This window comes from Lithobates pipiens, unplaced genomic scaffold, assembly GCF_037356315.1.
Source record: "Lithobates pipiens isolate NorthernLeopardFrog02 unplaced genomic scaffold, aLitPip1_a1.2 Scaffold_1, whole genome shotgun sequence".
Lineage (NCBI taxonomy): Eukaryota > Metazoa > Chordata > Amphibia > Anura > Ranidae > Lithobates > Lithobates pipiens.
This window is the reverse complement of record NW_027507685.1, coordinates 54,346,141-54,360,760: the sequence shown is the minus strand read 5'-3', so window position 1 is coordinate 54,360,760 and position 14,620 is coordinate 54,346,141. Positions and strand designations below refer to the sequence as shown.

The window sequence follows — 14,620 nt, the reverse complement described above, 5'->3', positions numbered from 1 at the left end:
TTAGTTTTGGGGGATTAATATCTTGGCTCCGAAATGCTGCCATGACAATTGTCACTGTGATTCTCTTCATTCTATTTTTATATGCCTGTTATAAGATAATCAAATGTTTATGTAAAAAGGGAAACACGGTCGCTCCGAAGGATCTGAAACTCACTTCCATTGTTAAGGATCCAACGGTATGGTATAGAAACCAAGAGCACAAGGGTTCGGAGTATGAAGCCTGTGCTATTAAATTAGAAAAGGAATGATCATTATGTAAATCACAGAATGATCAAAGGAAGGATTATAAGGGAATACTTATTAAGGTTACCAAAAGATATACTAGGTTAAAGGTCTAAGATAATATGCTTAGGCGTGCATTTCACTAAGTTCAGAATTAAGATGCAAGATGTTGACATATTAGGAAGCATCTGTCTGCGGTAAGAGGTACAAAGCTAAGATAGGACTGGTTACGCAAGAATATGGTCAGTCAGCAGATGTTGAAATGACGAAATAACTATCAGAAGACTGTATTTCACCTTTGACTTAGATAATGTCATGAGTTTAAGAAAAATGTCGATGTATGTATGAATTACCTGATTGGCTAAACCACAGGGCTGTCCTTTAGCTCAAACTAAATAAAACTGCTGTGTGTGCTTCAATATACACATTCATTATTCACGTACAATCGTGTGTATGTGTAATGTTTTGTCCACCGGTGAAAGGGACCTCCGCTCTTCCATCCTAGCCTAGGCTACCAGGGGTTACTTACAGAAGACGAGCAACCTAACATCATCTACTCGTGGTACTCTATTGATCTATTACCGTTGTCAAGGAGCTGTATGAACACTCTGAATCTAGGCCCTTTTGCAAATGCACTTCTTAAAGCATGACCTTGCACCAAGTCATACATTTCAGATCCTTTCTACCAAATCTGCTTGAGCAAAGCAAGTAGAAGATGTCCCAGGTGATCTTCAAGTGTTTTGCTAATCCAGATTCCACAAACCAAAATGATGTCCTTGTGGCAGACTGCGTGGCCTAATGGATAAGGCGTCTGACTTCGAATCAGAAGATTGAGGGTTCGAGTCCCTTCGTGGTCGTTTTCGATGTTGCTTTCCAGTTCCTGTGACCTTCACTCACAAGTTCTTGCTTTACCCATAACAACTTGCTTCTTGCTGGAGGCTTCCAATTTGCTGAAGCCTAGAGCCTCCAAACAGCAGTAAATCATAAAGTGGAACTAAACCAATTGATTTAAGGGTTTCAAAACACAGTTACATTCCTGGAATTCCGGAATTGATAACGGTCCCATCTGCTTGTGTTCTCAACCAAACTATCAAATCATCAAATGGCTGGTGTCATAACTGATCACATGTGCAGCATTATGGCATTTGCAGTTTGAACAGAAGCAGCTTCATTGACTGTAAATGATAGGAGGGTTTGATTGTGCTTTAAGTGCTTAAATATGCCTAAAATGGGAGAGCTACTGAGTATGTGCAGAGCAGGTTGAAACAGCGTATTACTGGATTTCAAAGTGTATAGAACCTTATTTTTTTCCAATGTTTTACATGAGTATATATGCAAAATGGGACAACCGTAAGAGATGTAGCAGGACTTACTTTTCTGACTAAAGTTGCACTTTAAATGACAGATTTAAGAGCATGGTCTAGCAGATTTTCCTCAAGAATTTTATCTTTATGTAGGATGGGCAAAGTTTTTGGATTTTTTTCATGTTTTTTTGTCGGTGACATGGTAGCATGAAAAGACAGCAGGAGTGGTGATTCTAGTTCAAGCTAAATGTGTAAACTGATTGTCAGAAGTGGGATTTGAACCCATGCCTCCATTTGGAGACCAGAACACCCACACAATGTGAAGAGACAGCTCTTGAGTCTGGCACCTTAGACCACTCGGCCATCCTGACTAGATACGTTGAACAAATTTGGCTGCCTCTGGAAATATCATCTACTCGTGGTACTCTATTGATCTATTACCGTTGTCAAGGAGCTGTATGAACACTCTGAATCTAGGCCCTTTTGCAAATGCACTTCTTAAAGCATGACCTTGCACCAAGTCATACATTTCAGATCCTTTCTACCAAATCTGCTTGAGCAAAGCAAGTAGAAGATGTCCCAGGTGATCTTCAAGTGTTTTGCTAATCCAGATTCCACAAACCAAAATGAGGTCCTTGTGGCAGACTGTGTGGCCTAATGGATAAGGCGTCTGACTTCGAATCAGAAGATTGAGGGTTCGAGTCCCTTCGTGGTCGTTTTCGATGTTGCTTTCCAGTTCCTGTGACCTTCACTCACAAGTTCTTGCTTTACCCATAACAACTTGCTTCTTGCTGGAGGCTTCCAATTTGCTGAAGCCTAGAGCCTCCAAACAGCAGTAAATCATAAAGTGGAACTAAACCAATTGATTTAAGGGTTTCAAAACATAGTTACATTCCTGGAATTACGGAATTGATAACGGTCCCATCTGCTTGTGTTCTCAACCAAACTATCAAATCATCAAATGGCTGGTGTCATAACTGATCACATGTGCAGCATTATGGCATTTGCAGTTTGAACAGAAGCAGCTTCATTGGCTGTAAATGATAGGAGGGTTTGATTGTGCTTTAAGTGCTTAAATATGCCTAAAATGGGAGAGCTACTGAGTATGTGCAGAGCAAATGATTGCTCTCGGGGCGTGACCGGATGGTGATGGCGGCGGTGTGTGAGGAGTGAGTGTGAGAGAGATGTGTGCTCTCACTGCACGCTGACGGGAGCTGGTACCAGCGGTGCCCGTGACATCTCCCTAACGGAGAAGGCTCTGGCTCGGTGTGCTGGGGGGACCTGCGGTGCCCAGCAGTGGTTGCTGACGGTCGGGAGAGGCAGAGTGTGGCGGAGCGGTGGGATCTCTCGTACACCGGCGGGGTGTGGAGGAATGTGAACGGAGGAGAGATTTCTCAGCTCAGCCCCTGGTGGTGAAACCCCGTGAGATCCGCTCGAGAGAGGAGCCACATTACTGAGACTGGGGATGAGGTACAGCCACGCCAGGTAAAAGTCTGCTAAACCCAGCGAAATAAAAACGTCTCTCCACAGTCACTGCATAATAGTATATCTATGCCTTTAAAAAATTAAAGGCATAGATATACTATTATGCAGTGACTGTGGAGAGACGTTTTTATTTCATGCCAGATCCCCCCCATCATTGCCCTTTTTGAGCTGATTTAAAGGAGAAGTAAGAGGGGAGCTGTTGTGAACGCTGTATTATCCTTGGGGAAAGTGTTGCAGTAAAGAAAGAAATATATAAATACATATACTGGAAAAATAGCTCCTGCTGCTGCTGCTTGCCCTTTAAGAAATTAGCTCAAATTAGTCCATTCATTCTTAAAGTTTTGGATTAACTGCGGAGTAGCCGAAGCTGACCTCTCCTTTTTTTTTTTTTTTTTTTTTTCTTGCCTTGGCCTAGGGAAATTTACCCCCCCCCCCCCTTCAAAAGAGATATTGTTTTTTTTTTTGTTTTTTTTTTTTTCTCTCTCGGGGACACTTGCGGATTTGAACGATGTCTGCAAGGAGGAGGGGGGAGGAGCATGCTAGGCAGGAAAATGTGGGGGCGCAATCTTTGAGATCTGCCAAAGAAAAAGATAAAGAAAAAGACCCCCCGTTTACTGCAACAACAGCTGGGATAGCTGCTGCGGCCAAGCTGGAAAAATATGCCCATGCTCATACCCCTGATAATACGCCAACCAAGGGGGGACAGGGGTGTCTAGTAAAACCTCCAACGGATAGAAAGAGTCAAGGGCAACTGTCACAAGCAGGCGTAAAACAAATAAATCATAAAAATGCAGGAGCAATTGGAAGATCAGAGACAGATCCCACGCTGGTACACCCAATAAATGGTGAAGAAGAGCCAACGCTGAAGGAGGTCCTTGGGGCTGTTAATGTTTGTAAACAATCATTATTGGAGCTATGCGATCAAACAAGAAGTATTAAAGAAGAGCTGGCCTTTATACGGCAGGAACTTCAGTTAACGGTTGACAGATTAACAGCAGCAGAAGGCAGAATTTCTCAGATTGAAGATGAGGTGTACCCATTAAATCAAGAGGTCAAAGATTTAAAAATACAGATGGGCAAATATGAAGGGAAACTGGATGAATTGGAAAACAGACTCCGCAGGGACAATATAAGACTGGTAGGCCTTCCCGAGAAGTGTGAAGGCTCTGACACAGCTGAGTTTCTGGAAAAATGGCTTATTGAAGTGTTTGGCAGAGAGTCTTTCTCCCAACAATTTGCTATTGAAAGGGCACACAGAGTTCCGCTTAGAATTATGCATCGGGGGGGTCAGCCTAGATCTGTATTAATCAAATTTTTGAATTTCCGGGATAAGGTTGTTTTGCTTCGGAGGGCCAGGGAGATGGGGAGTGTCATCTACAAGGGCGCCAAAATCTCGTTTTACTCTGATTTTTCCCCTGATCTGCAGAAGCGCAGAGCAGGGTTTATAGAAGTCAAGCGCAGACTCCAGAAATTGGACATTACATATGCTCTGCTCTATCCGTCAAGGTTACGGGTAGTAGCATTGGGAGAGACCTTATTTTTCGACACGCCGGCAAGGGTAGAAGCATGGATGCAGGAGAAGGGAGATCAGTTATTGAAGAAGTGATGTGTTTTTTTTCTTTTCTACATATGTATGTGTACGACCCCCTTTTCATCTCATTTATCCTTTTTTTTTTTTTTTTTCTCTTCTTTCCCCTCCCTCTCTTATTGGGGGAGGGGAAGATTAGCGAAGGGGGGATGTAGCGGGTGCACTGTAAATGAAGTAAGGGAAGATGATACACTAAAGTCAGGGTGTAGGGAATGACACACAATATAGTAAGAATTTATGATTGAGAAAGGGGAGGGTCAAAGGGGGGGGGGTTGTTGAGTATTGGGGGGGAGTGGGAGAGGGGTGGGGATGGAAGTATGAGAGAAGGAGGGGGGAGGGGGGAGCATGAGGGTACGTGTGGGAGTGTAGCGGTCACGGAAAAAGCCCCTAGGGGTAACCTAGATAGGTATGGAGAGGGTAGGGGGGAGGGAACAGGGAAAATGGAAGCATACAAAATTCAGGAAAAGGAAATGGGTAATACTTGCACAATTATTGACGTCAATTTAAAAGTAATGAGTAAATACGGGGTAATGGTGTGTGTAGACAGAAGGTTTGGTTCTCATGCTCACAAGAGGAGACTGAGAAGGGATGTCACTTGGGAGTATAAAAGATGGTATAGCTTTATCAAAGTACTCACTAAGCGGGATTGCACTTTCTTTTTTACATCCCCCCCTTGCATTCGCCTCCTCGGCATGAACTATAGAGGGAGAAGCTGGGATTATTTCTGCTTAACGTCAGGGAATCCAGGGAATTTAAATGTTAATTTGGAGCCTTCAGGTTTTACTCTTTCTTCGTTCTTCTTTTTTCTTTTTTCACACTTCCTAGAGGTATGCAGTCTAGAGTTTTGAATATTGGCTCTTGGAATGTCCGAGGGCTGGGAGCCTCCGTAAAAAGAGCAGTAGTGTTTGACACCCTGGAAAAGTGTAGAGTAGGATTGATCTGCCTACAGGAGACACACCTAATTAAAGAAACTATATTAAAAACTCAGAGTAGGAAATTTCAAGTCCAGTACCATTCAGTCCACACCTCTTATTCGAGGGGAGTGGCCGTGTTGGTAAGGAGAGAGGTGGCGTTTTCCTGCCGGCAGATCGATATAGACAAAGAAGGGCGGTTTATCTTTCTACACTGTGTAATTGAAAATCAGGAGTATGTTTTTGCAAATGTTTACATTCCTCCCCCATTTAAAATGGAAGTTTTATATTGTTTGATGGAATTTATAGCGGACAAATCGGGGATTCCTGTTATAGTAATGGGAGACTTTAATGAGGTTATAAATAAAAGCCAGGATAGGTTTCCGCCAGGAATATATATGCAAACGGAGGCTGAGACCCGGCTGTCTCGATTTTTGCGGGAGGGGGGCCTGTCTGATATATGGAGAATGCGCAACCCGGACCAGTTGCAATACTCATGTTTCTCTAGCTCATACTCCTCACTCTCAAGGATAGATTTAGTCCTCGGGAATGAGGAGGCGAGCCGTGTAGTAAGGGAAATAGTTTATCAACCTAGAGGGGTGTCAGATCATTCGCTCGTGACAGTAACGATAAATCTAGGGGGGATAAAGCCCCCAAGAGTATGGAATATGAATCCAGTGTGGTTTGAGTTAATAGGAGACCCCGAGAGGGTGCTGCGTAGAGTGGCAGAGTTTATGGAGTTTAACAGTGGGTCTGCAGAAGTAGGAGTAATATGGGACGCATTGAAGGCCTATCTTAGGGGTATTCTCATTCAACAGGTAGCGAATGTCAAGAAAACATCTAATGAATATGAGAACAGGGTCAAAAGGGATTTAGTAATAGCAGAGAAAGCATATATAAAAAACCCTACCCCAGAGAAAAAAAAAATATGGTTAGAGAAACAACAGGAACATAAGGTAGTGGTTACTAGGAAAATAGAGAATAAAAGATTGTTCCAGAAACAAGTGGAATATGGGGAAGGGGAAAAAGTAGGAAAGATGTTGGCACAGATTGTAAGAAGCAACTCCTCGCCATCCACTGTCCCAGTGATAAGGACTGAGAATGGAGAAATATCAGCACAGAGCTCAGTGATTACTGATACCTTTAGGGTATTCTATGCCAAACTGTATTCCTCTCGGGGGACAGAGGTTGGTGAGGATATGGATAGGTTCTTTTCGAATATCAAAATGCCGTCCCTAACAAAGGAGGAGAGTGAGATAATGGAAGCCCCATTAACAGTAGAGGAAATTCAGTGCGCAGTAGCAGAAATGGCCAATAAGAAATCTCCAGGACCAGATGGTCTTCCTGCGGAAACTTATAAACACTACAGTAAAATATTGCTTCCAGAGCTTCTTAAAGTATTTAATTGGGCAAAAAAGGAGGGGAGATTGCCGACGTCAATGACGGAGGCAACAATAATCGTCTTACACAAGGAAGGGAAGGACCCATTGGAAACTCAGTCCTATCGACCTATCTCCCTTCTCTGTGCGGACACTAAAATATTGGCCAAAGTATTAGCTATTAGATTGAATAAAATTATTTCCAGGCTGATACATCCCGACCAAACAGGTTTTATCCCAGGTAGAACTACAAGTACGAACATAAGAAGATTATATCTTAATATGCAGATACCTATAGAGAATGATGGTAATGAGGCAATAATGGCTTTAGATGTAATCAAAGCCTTTGACAGCTTAGAATGGCCCTATATCTGGCGGGTACTGGGGGAATTTGGGTTCGGCCCTAATTTTATTGCATGGGTAAAAACTCTGTATAATGGCCCTAGTGCTAGAATTAGGGTCAATAATGAATATTCAGATAGGATTTTCCTAGAGAGGGGGACAAGACAGGGGTGCCCTCTGTCACCCCTGATCTTTGCTCTGGCAATAGAACCATTAGCTATTTCAATTAGATCTAGTAGGAATATGGTCGGGTTTCAAAGGAGGATGAGGGAAGAGAGGATAGCGCTATACGCGGACGATATTCTCCTTTTTCTGTGGGACACAGAGCAGTCCCTCAGACAAGGGATGAAACTTATTACAGATTTCGGGAGGTTCTCAGGCCTGGAGATAAACTGGGAAAAATCAGTTCTTATGCCATTGGATAAAAGTAGGGCCCAAAGCCCAGGGACAGGCGCGCAGCTGGAAGTTGTGGAGCGCATGAAATACCTGGGGATACACATACAAAGAGATCCTAATAAATATATAAATGATAATTTGGTTCCATTAATAGCTAAATTCAAAAAGAAAATCGAAATCTGGAAAAGACTCCCATTATCGAATGCAGGGAGATGTAACTTGATTAAAATGGTATGGATGCCTCAGTTATTGTATGTGTTACATAACTCCCCGATTTGGGTAGACATAATGTGGTTTAGGAAAATAGAGGTATTATTCCGAGAACTTATATGGAAAGGGGGAGTATCCAGGATAGCTCTACAAACTTTGCAATTACCTACAAGAAAAGGAGGAATGGCAGTTCCACATCCAAGGAGCTACTTTTTAGCTGCGCAATTACAACACCTGGACATGAGTGAGGAGATGGGTGGAGGAATTAATAGGGCCTTAATATTAATGGAGACACCCCATAATAATATGGTAGAAGCTCTGGAGGCAAACGCATTTCCCAAAAAAAAAATTCCCACAATAAAATTAGTAGTAAAGGTGTGGAAGGCAGTTAAGGCGATTAAAGGCCTGGGAGGCTTGACTCAGTACACCCCATTGTGGGATAACCGGAACCTGCAGGAAATGGAAGAAATAGGGGTGTATAAAGATTGGGTAGTCAAAGGGATAGATAAGTTGGCCCAGTTATATACAGGGAAAATATTAAAAACATTTAGCGCTTTAAGATCAGAGTTTGATATATCCAAACAATCATTTTATAAATACCTTCAAATTAGACATGCCCTAGGGAAACAATTTAATAGGCAAGGGCCTGTGTGGAATAACTCCCCTATTTTTAGCAGATTAAATGCCTCAGTGAGGACAAAAGGATTTATAGCGGATGTATATCCAGTTATATGTGAAGGAAGTATAGGAAGCCCAGAAGGGTTCAAATGCAGAAGGAAATGGGAGGAGGAGTTGGGAATATTCACGGATGAACAGTGGAGGAAAATACTGGAGGATGGTTACTCAATCTCAGTTTCGCCTGCCCAGAAGATGTCACACTTAATGCTGCTGCATAGGGCCTATTATACACCAAAAAGACTGTTTAGTTTAGGACGTAGAGCAGATGATAAGTGCCCTAGATGTCAAGAGTCTGGAGACCTAGCTCACATGTTCTGGCGATGCCCAAAATTGTTTCGCTACTGGTCAGAGATTGTTATCACCTTGAATGAAACATTTGGTGTAACGATCAGGGGGGATCCCAGGATATGTGTGCTGGGCATGGGTGAAGCAATAGGGAGATCGCGACATACCAATAAAGCAATACTGAGATGTTTGTTTCAGGCAAGAAAATTGTTAGCTCAAAGGTGGCAAGCAAAAAATGCTCCCTCAGTAGAGGACTGGCAGATAGCAATTATGGAGACAATATGGAAGGAGAGGGTGATATATTTGAGGAGAGGAAATCTTAAAGAATTTAAAAAGATGTGGAAACCCTGGCTGGATAGAATGAGATACCCAGAATGAGGTAAGGGAGAGGTGAAAGCTGGGTAGAGAGAGAGGAAGTAGGAGGGGAAGGAGGATTATATGAGTAATGAGTGAAAAGAGGGGTTAGATAGAAGAAATATTGACACATCATGGATAGGAATGTTTTCTAAAGGTTTTTATTACTCATTAAAGTATTATTGTATTTGTAAAGGAGAAATAAGTGCTATACATGCTATAGAGAATGTTCTTCTTGCTTTTATTTTGTAAAAGTATGTTGAAAATGAATAAAGATTATGAAATTAAAAAAGAGTATGTGCAGAGCAGGTTGAAACAGCGTATTACTGGATTTCAAAGTGTATAGAACCTTACTTTTTTCCAATGTTTTACATGAGTATATATGCAAAATGGGACAACCGTAAGAGATGTAGCAGGACTTACTTTTCTGACTAAAGTTGCACTTTAAATGACAGATTTAACAGCATGGTCTAGCAGATTTTCCTCAAGAATTTTATCTTTATGTAGGATGGGCAAAGTTTTGGGATTTTTTTCATGTTTTTTTGTCGGTGACATGGTAGCATGAAAAGACAGCGGGAGTGGTGATTCTAGTTCAAGCTAAATGTGTAAACTGATTGTCAGAAGTGGGATTTGAACCCACGCCTCCATTTGGAGACCAGAACACCTACACAATGTGAAGATACAGCTCTTGAGTCTGGCGCCTTAGACCACTCGGCCATCCTGACAAGATACGTTGAACAAATTTGGCTGCCTCTGGAAATATCATCTACTCGTGGTACTCTATTGATCTATTACCGTTGTCAAGGAGCTGTATGAACACTCTGAATCTAGGCCCTTTTGCAAATGCACTTCTTAAAGCATGACCTTGCACCAAGTCATACATTTCAGATCCTTTCTACCAAATCTGCTTGAGCAAAGCAAGTAGAAGATATCCCAGTTGATCTTCAAGTGTTTTGCTAATCCAGATTCCACAAACCAAAATGAAGTCCTTGTGGCAGACTGCGTGGCCTAATGGATAAGGCGTCTGACTTTGAATCAGAAGATTGAGGGTTCGAGTCCCTTCGTGGTCGTTTTCGATGTTGCTTTCCAGTTCCTGTGACCTTCACTCACAAGTTCTTGCTTTACCCATAAGAACTTGCTTCTTGCTGGAGGCTTCCAATTTGCTGAAGCCTAGAGCCTCCAAACAGCAGTAAATCATAAAGTGGAACTAAACCAATTGATTTAAGGGTTTCAAAACATAGTTACATTCCTGGAATTACGGAATTGATAACGGTCCCATCTGCTTGTGTTCTCAACCAAACTATCAAATCATCAAATGGCTGGTGTCATAACTGATCACATGTGCAGCATTATGGCATTTGCAGTTTGAACAGAAGCAGCTTCATTGGCTGTAAATGATAGGAGGGTTTGATTGTGCTTTAAGTGCTTAAATATGCCTAAAATGGGAGAGCTACTGAGTATGTGCAGAGCAGGTTGAAACAGCGTATTACTGGATTTCAAAGTGTATAGAACCTTATTTTTTTCCAATGTTTTACATGAGTATATATGCAAAATGGGACAACCGTAAGAGATGTAGCAGGACTTACTTTTCTGACTAAAGTTGCACTTTAAATGACAGATTTAAGAGCATGGTCTAGCAGATTTTCCTCAAGAATTTTATCTTTATGTAGGATGGGCAAAGTTTTGGGATCTTTTTCATGTTTTTTTGTCGGTGACATGGTAGCATGAAAAGACAGCGGGAGTGGTGATTCTAGTTCAAGCTAAATGTGTAAACTGATTGTCAGAAGTGGGATTTGAACCCACGCCTCCATTTGGAGACCAGAACACCTACACAATGTGAAGATACAGCTCTTGAGTCTGGCGCCTTAGACCACTCGGCCATCCTGACAAGATACGTTGAACAAATTTGGCTGCCTCTGGAAATATCATCTACTCGTGGTACTCTATTGATCTATTACCGTTGTCAAGGAGCTGTATGAACACTCTGAATCTAGGCCCTTTTGCAAATGCACTTCTTAAAGCATGACCTTGCACCAAGTCATACATTTCAGATCCTTTCTACCAAATCTGCTTGAGCAAAGCAAGTAGAAGATGTCCCAGGTGATCTTCAAGTGTTTTGCTAATCCAGATTCCACAAACCAAAATGATGTCCTTGTGGCAGACTGCGTGGCCTAATGGATAAGGCGTCTGACTTCGAATCAGAAGATAGAGGGTTCGAGACCCTTCGTGGTCGTTTTCGATGTTGCTTTCCAGTTCCTGTGACCTTCACTCACAAGTTCTTGCTTTACCCATAAGAACTTGCTTCTTGCTGGAGGCTTCCAATTTGCTGAAGCCTAGAGCCTCCAAACATCAGTAAATCATAAAGTGGAACTAAACCAATTGATTTAAGGGTTTCAAAACACAGTTACATTCCTGGAATTCCGGAATTGATAACGGTCCCATCTGCTTGTGTTCTCAACCAAACTATCAAATCATCAAATGGCTGGTGTCATAACTGATCACATGTGCAGCATTATGGCATTTGCAGTTTGAACAGAAGCAGCTTCATTGGCTGTAAATGATAGGAGGGTTTGATTGTGCTTTAAGTGCTTAAATATGCCTAAAATGGGAGAGCTACTGTGTATGTGCAGAGCAGGTTGAAACAGCGTATTACTGGATTTCAAAGTGTATAGAACCTTATTTTTTTCCAATGTTTTACATGAGTATATATGCAAAATGGGACAACCGTAAGAGATGTAGCAGGACTTACTTTTCTGACTAAAGTTGCACTTTAAATGACAGATTTAACAGCATGGTCTAGCAGATTTTCCTCAAGAATTTTATCTTTATGTAGGATGGGCAAAGTTTTTGGATTTTTTTCATGTTTTTTTGTCGGTGACATGGTAGCATGAAAAGACAGCGGGAGTGGTGATTCTAGTTCAAGCTAAATGTGTAAACTGATTGTCAGAAGTGGGATTTGAACCCACGCCTCCATTTGGAGACCAGAACACCCACACAATGTGAAGAGACAGCTCTTGAGTCTGGCGCCTTAGACCACTCAGCCATCCTGACCAGATACATTGAACAAATTTGGCTGCCTCTGGAAATATCATCTACTCGTGGTACTCTATTGATCTATTACCGTTGTCAAGAAGCTGTATGAACACTCTGAATCTAGGCCCTTTTGCAAATGCACTTCTTAAAGCATGACCTTGCACCAAGTCATACATTTCAGATCCTTTCTACCAAATCTGCTTGAGCAAAGCAAGTAGAAGATGTCCCAGGTGATCTTCAAGTGTTTTGCTAATCCAGATTCCACAAACCAAAATGATGTCCTTGTGGCAGACTGCGTGGCCTAATGGATAAGGCGTCTGACTTCGAATCAGAAGATTGAGGGTTCGAGTCCCTTCGTGGTCGTTTTCGATGCTGCTTTCCAGTTCCTGTGACCTTCACTCACAAGTTCTTGCTTTACCCATAACAACTTGCTTCTTGCTGGAGGCTTCCAATTTGCTGAAGCCTAGAGCCTCCAAACAGCAGTAAATCATAAAGTGGAACTAAACCAATTGATTTAAGGGTTTCAAAACACAGTTACATTCCTGGAATTACGGAATTGATAACGGTCCCATCTGCTTGTGTTCTCAACCAAACTATCAAATCATCAAATGGCTGGTGTCATAACTGATCACATGTGCAGCATTATGGCATTTGCAGTTTGAACAGAAGCAGCTTCATTGGCTGTAAATGATAGGAGGGTTTGATTGTGCTTTAAGTGCTTAAATATGCCTAAAATGGGAGAGCTACTGAGTATGTGCAGAGCAGGTTGAAACAGCGTATTACTGGATTTCAAAGTGTATAGAACCTTATTTTTTTCCAATGTTTTACATGAGTATATATGCAAATCGGGACATCCGTAAGAGATGTAGCAGGACTTACTTTTCTGACTAAAGTTGCACTTTAAATGACAGATTTAACAGCATGGTCTAGCAGATTTTCCTCAAGAATTTTATCTTTATGTAGGATGGGCAAAGTTTTTGGATTTTTTTCATGTTTTTTTGTCGGTGACATGGTAGCATGAAAAGACAGCGGGAGTGGTGATTCTAGTTCAAGCTAAATGTGTAAACTGATTGTCAGAAGTGGGATTTGAACCCACGCCTCCATTTGGAGACCAGAACACCCACACAATGTGAAGAGACAGCTCTTGAGTCTGGCGCCTTAGACCACTCAGCCATCCTGACAAGATACGTTGAACAAATTTGGCTGCCTCTGGAAATATCATCTACTCGTGGTACTCTATTGATCTATTACCATTGTCAAGGAGCTGTATGAACACTCTGAATCTAGGCCCTTTTGCAAATGCACTTCTTAAAGCATGACCTTGCACCAAGTCATACATTTCAGATCCTTTCTACCAAATCTGCTTGAGCAAAGCAAGTAGAAGATGTCCCAGGTGATCTTCAAGTGTTTTACTAATCCAGATTCCACAAACCAAAATGATGTCCTTGTGGCAGACTGCGTGGCCTAATGGATAAGGCGTCTGACTTTGAAACAGTAGATTGAGGGTTCGAGTCCCTTCGTGGTCGTTTTCGATGCTGCTTTCCAGTTCCTGTGACCTTCACTCACAAGTTCTTGCTTTACCCATAACAACTTGCTTCTTGCTGGAGGCTTCCAATTTGCTGAAGCCTAGAGCCTCCAAACAGCAGTAAATCATAAAGTGGAACTAAACCAATTGATTTAAGGGTTTCAAAACACAGTTACATTCCTGGAATTACGGAATTGATAACGGTCCCATCTGCTTGTGTTCTCAACCAAACTATCAAATCATCAAATGGCTGGTGTCATAACTGATCACATGTGCAGCATTATGGCATTTGCAGTTTGAACAGAAGCAGCTTCATTGGCTGTAAATGATAGGAGGGTTTGATTGTGCTTTAAGTGCTTAAATATGCCTAAAATGGGAGAGCTACTGAGTATGTGCAGAGCAGGTTGAAACAGCGTATTACTGGATTTCAAAGTGTATAGAACCTTATTTTTTTCCAATGTTTTACATGAGTATATATGCAAAATGGGACAACCGTAAGAGATGTAGCAGGACTTACTTTTCTGACTAAAGTTGCACTTTAAATGACAGATTTAAGAGCATGGTCTAGCAGATTTTCCTCAAGAATTTTATCTTTATGTAGGATGGGCAAAGTTTTGGGATCTTTTTCATGTTTTTTTGTCGGTGACATGGTAGCATGAAAAGACAGCGGGAGTGGTGATTCTAGTTCAAGCTAAATGTGTAAACTGATTGTCAGAAGTGGGATTTGAACCCACGCCTCCATTTGGAGACCAGAACACCTACACAATGTGAAGATACAGCTCTTGAGTCTGGCGCCTTAGACCACTCGGCCATCCTGACAAGATACGTTGAACAAATTTGGCTGCCTCTGGAAATATCATCTACTCGTGGTACTCTATTGATCTATTACCGTTGTCAAGGAGCTGTAT

At 41.9% G+C, this 14,620-nt stretch overlaps 3 non-coding genes across 3 annotated transcripts; all 3 read left to right on the top strand.

The window, feature by feature from the left end:
* Positions 1-1,006: 1,006 nt before the first annotated feature.
* TRNAR-UCG (transfer RNA arginine (anticodon UCG)) lies at positions 1,007-1,079 on the top strand. The gene has a single exon. It is a non-coding gene; the product is annotated as a tRNA-Arg (tRNA).
* A 9,072-nt stretch (positions 1,080-10,151) lies between these two features.
* Positions 10,152-10,224, top strand: TRNAQ-UUG (transfer RNA glutamine (anticodon UUG)). Its single transcript has one exon. It is a non-coding gene; the product is annotated as a tRNA-Gln (tRNA).
* A 2,253-nt stretch (positions 10,225-12,477) lies between these two features.
* TRNAR-UCG (transfer RNA arginine (anticodon UCG)) lies at positions 12,478-12,550 on the top strand. Its single transcript has one exon. It is a non-coding gene; the product is annotated as a tRNA-Arg (tRNA).
* The last annotated feature ends 2,070 nt before the right edge of the window (positions 12,551-14,620 follow it).